We start from the raw sequence: 6,000 nt of genomic DNA, 5'->3' as shown, positions 1-6,000 counted from the left end.
GAAAAAGCATTTTTCTCGGCAGCCACAAGGAACTAAGCACTCCTACGGCTCGCATATTAATGCAACCATGAGCATCGCATAATGAAAAATAGCTGCTGGCATCAGATTTGTGAGAAGTTCAAGGGTTTGCTGACCCTCCCACCTCGCCCCGGATGGGCTGCTCGGCTGTTACGCGTGATGGATGGAGAAGGACAGATACAGCTCCGAGACAAGCAGCTATTTCGGACGTGATGAAAGCAAAGCAAAATGTCTCGTTGCTGCTGCGCTCTGCCTGACCCGCTAAGTTCTGCCAGCTCCTGCCTGCAGGATGCTGCCTTTCCTCCGCACGGCAAGCAGTAACTACTCCAAAATTATTATTTATAGTTTGCACTGGTTTTCTGCTCTCTGCACTCCACCCCCACCCCCCACCCCCATCTCATTTGGGAAAAAGGATTTGCTTCCACCACCTATATTGTTAATTGGCAGATTTGCATTTAATCTCCTGGATGTGGAAGCACCAGAAGACCAGAGCCCTGCGGCTGCCCTTGGCCCGAAGCATCCTCCCGGGACTCGCACCGTAGATGTGCTGAGGTCTAAGACATGGCCACTGCGAAGCCTCCTCCACGGTCAGCCCCAGCAGCTCCTCGGTCCAGGTCCAGGAAAGGGCTGGTGAGTTCCCACGTTCAGCCCTTCGCACTGGGGCTGCTCTTCATCGCCGCGGCATGACGGGCTCTGTGCCACCTCCCCCAAAATCGGGGAGATCCTGTGAAATTGGGGTGATCCGTGAGTCAAGTGGGACGCTGCCATGCTCTGCAGCAGACTGGGGTGGGGTGTTGGGGTCTGGTGGATGTGGCACCGGGATGGAGACCTCACGTTGCACCTTCTAACAATGGGAACGTGCAGGTGCATGTCTCAGGCAGGTGTCACGTCCCGGGGTGGACGTGGCATATCCTGCATCAGGCTTGGCTAATCGCAGCTTTCAGGGGATGAAGGACATGGCTGAGGGGTGGATAGGGCCAGGTGAAAATGTCCCCATCGGTGAGCTGGTCCCAAGGCTCGCTCCCAGCCTGGTCTGGAAGGGGACCTGCCGTGGTGAGCCGTGGTTTCAGTCCCCAGCTAAGCAGGATGGACGCCCTGCCCCGCAGCCAGAGACCTCCAGATCTGGAGGGACGGACGTGGAGGCACAGGGGGATCTGGGAGATTTAGGCTGTGGGGAACCGCTGGATTTCAGCAGCAGGGCTTGAACAGAGGATGATCTCTGCTCTGTCAGAGGGTCACCTGTGCCCACGCAGGCTCTGCCTGAGGACAGGCTAAAAGGCCCCTTTCCCATTTGTGTTTGCTGCCCCGAACGTCGCTGCTGCAGCGCTGACGTCCACGCTGCAGGCTGGGCTCTTTCCCCCTGCCCATCCTGACTGGGCATCGCGGCGTCCCCTCCCCTCCCTGGCTCGCAGGGAGCCCGGAGGCATCTGCTCCTTCCTCTCCTGAGGATGGAACCCGGTTGCTTTGCCTCTGCTCCTGCTCTCCTGGCTGGGTTTGGTCCCTGGCGTTGCTCTGGGATGGGGATGGTCGGGCGATCACCTGCTGGGGGGTGCTCCGGTCTCCTCTCCGCTCCGAACCTCCCCGCGGCACGAAGCCTCAGTGCCGACCAACTCTCGTCTTTGGGGATGGAGAAACCTGCTGAGAACTGCCCACGCAGCCAACTCCTCCTCAGCGCCACTTATCTTGGAGTTAATCCGCTTGGACAGACAGAAAGACTCGGGTGCCTGGTTTTCTCCACCAGAAACCAGTGACCTGGATCGGATTCAGCAGGTTCCAGCTTCCCTGCCCCTCATCAACGTGGGGACCGAGGGGCAGAAAAGCTGCCGTACGTAATCAGCCCAGGGCCCAGCTCTGCACAGTCATTCTTGACACTGCACGTCATAGAATCGTAGAATCATAGAATGTGCTGGGTTGGAAGGGACCTTTAAAGGTCATCTAGTCCAACCCCCCTGCATCATGATGGGCTTCTGGTGTGAACGCCAGAACTCACGTTGGGTCCAGCAGAGAGGAGCTCACCCAGGTGAGCGCTGCTGAGCTCTGCTGGGATTTGTTGTTTCTCTTATCCTGTACTTTATTTTTTAGGTGTTTTTAAATAGAATATCAAAGACCCCTGTGAAAACTTCCAGTCACGCTGGCTTCAGACCAGGAACGTTCATCCTTGTTGGACTCCTAGGCATGGAGAGGTCTCCTCTCTGGACTTTTCTCCCCTTCTTTTCCATGTATATTACTGCACTTCTAGGCAACTTCATATTTTTCTTGGTCATATCAGGATAACGAATCCTCCCCCAGCCAATGTACCTTTTCCTTTCTGCGTTAGCAGCAGCAGAGTTGCTGTGACCGGCCTCCACAGTGCTCAGGACGTTAGCTGTTTTCTGTGTGAGGGTTAGGGACATGTCTTGGCACCGGCCTTGTCCAGCTGCTTCTTGTTCATTTTACTTTTGCTGCTGAGTCAGCGATTCTGCTGCCCACAGCGTTTGACCGGGACATTGCCATCTGCAATCTCCAGAGACACAGGACGTTATTGACCCGCTCAGTCCCACGGAGACGGAGCTGGCAGCTTCGCCAGCAGCCTCTGCATCGTCCTCCCTGTCGCTTTCCCCCTTCAGAGGCGGCTGCTGCGCTGCGGAAGCCGCATCATCCCTCATTCCTGCGTTGGGTCTCGCTGGGCTGGCCTGTGCGAGCGGAGAACTCAATGCTGCGGGTCAATGTGCCAGCGGGGATTATCGCCGTCTCTTGCAGATGAATTCTCAGGGTCTCCCAGCCCCCCCAGATGCCGTTCACTTGGTGATGAGCACCTGTGCTCCCACTGCAGCATCATTTCGATGTTCCACACATAGAAATGCCAGTTTTTTCTCCTTCGGTTTTCACCCATCGGTTTGGTGGTCACAGCACCCCTGCCACACATCTATATGGCTGTACCCCCGTGCTAAACCCCATCAATATGGCATGAAAACCAGATTGGTGAAACGCGTGGTGTCCAGCCCCTCGTGTCTGGGCTCTGCGGGGACCGAGGCCAAGGATCACCCATGCCAATTCTCATTGTTAAGGGCTCTCCAAGGCAGCGATGAGGGTCTGGGCAGAGAAGGAGAATCCCCGCAAGCAGTGTCTCAGAGAAGCACCAGCGACAGCCCTCCGGGTCAGCATGGTGGAGGAGCGAGCATCTCCTACCCCCAGCCTGCCCCTCTGGCACGTTTCCTATCCCCAGCCCGCGCTGTTCCTGGGATTCTGGCTCTGCGACTGTGTCCTACCACATCCTGTAGCACCACTAAGAGTGTCCAGCAATATGGAAATGCACTGCTTTTTCACAGGATTTCCCTCTGCCTTGGGGACAGCTTCTGCTGGGGACAAACTATTTAAATTCATAGAATCAGAGAATCATAGAACTGTCCAGGTTGGAAGGGACCTTTCAGATCATCAAGTCCAACCATCAACCCAACACTGACAAACCCATCACTAACCCATGTCCCTCAGCACCACGTCTGCCCGGCTTTTAAATCCCTCCAGGGATGGCGACTCCAACACTGCCCTGGGCAGCCTCTTCCAATGCTTGACCAATGCTTTCTGTGAAGACATTTTTCCTCATATCCATCCTAAACCTCCCCTGGTGCAACTTGAGGCCATTTCCTCTTGTCCTATCACCTGTTCTTTGGGAGAAGAGACCGACCCCCCCTGGCTACCCCCTCCTTTCAGGGAGTTGTAGAGAGCGAGAAGGTCTCCCCTCAGCCTCCTTTTCTCCAGGCTGAACACCCCCAGCTCCCTCAGCCACCCCTCAGAAGGCCCTCATGTGGCAGGGCCTGTTGCGATAGGATGAGGGGTAATGGCTATAACTAACAGAGGGGAGATTCAGACTAGATCTCAGGAAGAAATGTTTTACGCTGAGGGCGGTGAGCCCCTGGCCCAGGTTGCCCAGAGAAGCTGTGGCTGCCGCATCCCTGAAGGGGTTCGAGGCCAGGTTGGACGGGGCTTGGAGCAACCATGTCTAGTTGAAGATGTCCCTGCTCATGGCAGGGGGTTGGAATAGATGGCCTTTGGAAGTTCCTTCCAACCCAACCCATACCATGATTCTGTGTCTATCCTGCCGTGCCCCAGGAAGCACTTCACAAACCCTTGAACCGGGATACAGTGGTCAAAGGACCTGCTGGATGGTGTTGTATCACCCATGCTTTGGAGGATGCCGGGCTGAGCCCGCAGTGTGGGCAAAGGTTGCCAGCGCAGAGGGCGAGTGTGGCACTTGCCCAGCCCCATGGAGGAGAGGAGGACGCCAGGACATGACAGCCTCATTGCGGAGGGACGGTTTCGCCATTTTACTGAAATTGGTTTGGGCAATGACAACGGGAAGGGGGTTGCTAAAATGAACAGCGTGGAAGGAATGCTTTGTCCATACAAATGGATTCAAACCTTTATATTGCCAGATATCGTAACAAAGACCAAGGAGGATCCATCTGCAAAAAGCGATGAGCCATGGCTGGTGGTCTCAGCTGCTGGTATCTTCTGAATGGCTGGTAAATCCCTGATGCTTTTGAAGGTGTCGGCGCCTCTGTGCTGCTATTGAACTCAGGCTTTGCTGAAGGATAGCTCAGCCGTCATAACGATGCTGTTAATAGTAATTACTTCCTATCTTAGGATACACATTTTGTCCTTATTAAGTCTTAAGTGTTTTCTATCTTTTGGTCAGAAAATAAATTCTTAATATAAGGAAGTGAAACCTATTCTTGATTGCATGCACTCCAAACGACAACACATGATGCCTCTCCCAAACCCTTGTGTTCGTGGGGGTTCTGATGCGCTGCCGTGCTGGTGTCATGCCCGCTATGTCCTCCTGCAGAGCTGGGGCCAGGGCTGTGCTGGCGATTTCAGCAAGTTTGCCAATGACACCAAGCTGTGTGGAGCAGTTGACGTGCCAGAGGGATGGGATGCCATCCAGAGGGACCTGGACAGGCTGGAGAGGTGGGTCTGTGTGAACCTCATGAAGTTCAACCAGGACAAGTGCAGGGTCCTGCGTGTGGGTCGGGGTAACCCCAAGCACAAATCCAGGCTGGGTGGAGAATGGATGGAGAGCAGCCCTGGGGAGAAGGACTTGAGGGTGCCGGTGGATGAGAAGCTCAAGATGAACTGCAGGCAGGATGCCATCCCCACCAGCGCCATGTGGGTCCATGTGATCTGGGAGATGGGAAGGGACCTGGTGAGCAGGGAGAGAACCAGTATGAACAGGGAGCTCCTGGACACAAAAAGAAACTTTATAAGGAGTGGAAGAAAGGAGAGCTAGAATGGGGGGCATATAAGGAAGCTGTCCAAGCAGCAAGAGACCTGGTGAGAAAAGCTAAAGCTCAGTTAGAATTAAATCCAGCCAAGGAGATCAAGGGAAACAGCAAAAATTTCTATAGGTACATTCATGGTAAGAAGAAGACTAGGGAGAGTGTGGGCCCCCTCAGAAAGGAAATGGGGGAGCTGGTGACAAGTGATATGGAGAAGGCTGAGGTTCTCAATGACTTCTTTTCCTCAGTCTTCAGTGGCAAGGGCCCCAGCCACACTCCCGGAGTCACTGAGGACAATGGCAGGGGTTGGACAGAACTGCCCATCGTGAGTGAAGATCAGGTTCGTGACCATCTGATGAACCTGAAAGTGAACAAGTCCATGGGACCCAGTGGGATACACCCACGGGTACTGAAGGAACTGGTGGATGAGGTTGTTAAACTGCTCTCTATTATATTCCAAAAGTCATGGCAGTCTGGTGAGGTCCCCACTGACTAGAAAAGAGGAAACATAATCCCCATTTTCAAAAAGGGAAAGGAGGAGGAAGCAGGGAACTATAGGCCAGTCAGTCTCACCCCCGTGCCTGTTAAGATTATGGAGCAGATCCTCCTGGAGGCACTGCTGAGGCAGAAGAATAACGAAGAGGTGATTGGGTACAATCAACACGGCTTCCCCAAGGGCAAATCCTGCCTGACAAACGTGGTGGCCTTCTATGAGAAGGTCACAACA

Source organism: Rissa tridactyla, chromosome 1 (assembly GCF_028500815.1).
Source record: "Rissa tridactyla isolate bRisTri1 chromosome 1, bRisTri1.patW.cur.20221130, whole genome shotgun sequence".
NCBI classification, from domain to species: domain Eukaryota; kingdom Metazoa; phylum Chordata; class Aves; order Charadriiformes; family Laridae; genus Rissa; species Rissa tridactyla.
The sequence above is the reverse complement of the archived record's forward strand: the minus strand, read 5'-3'. Positions refer to the sequence as shown.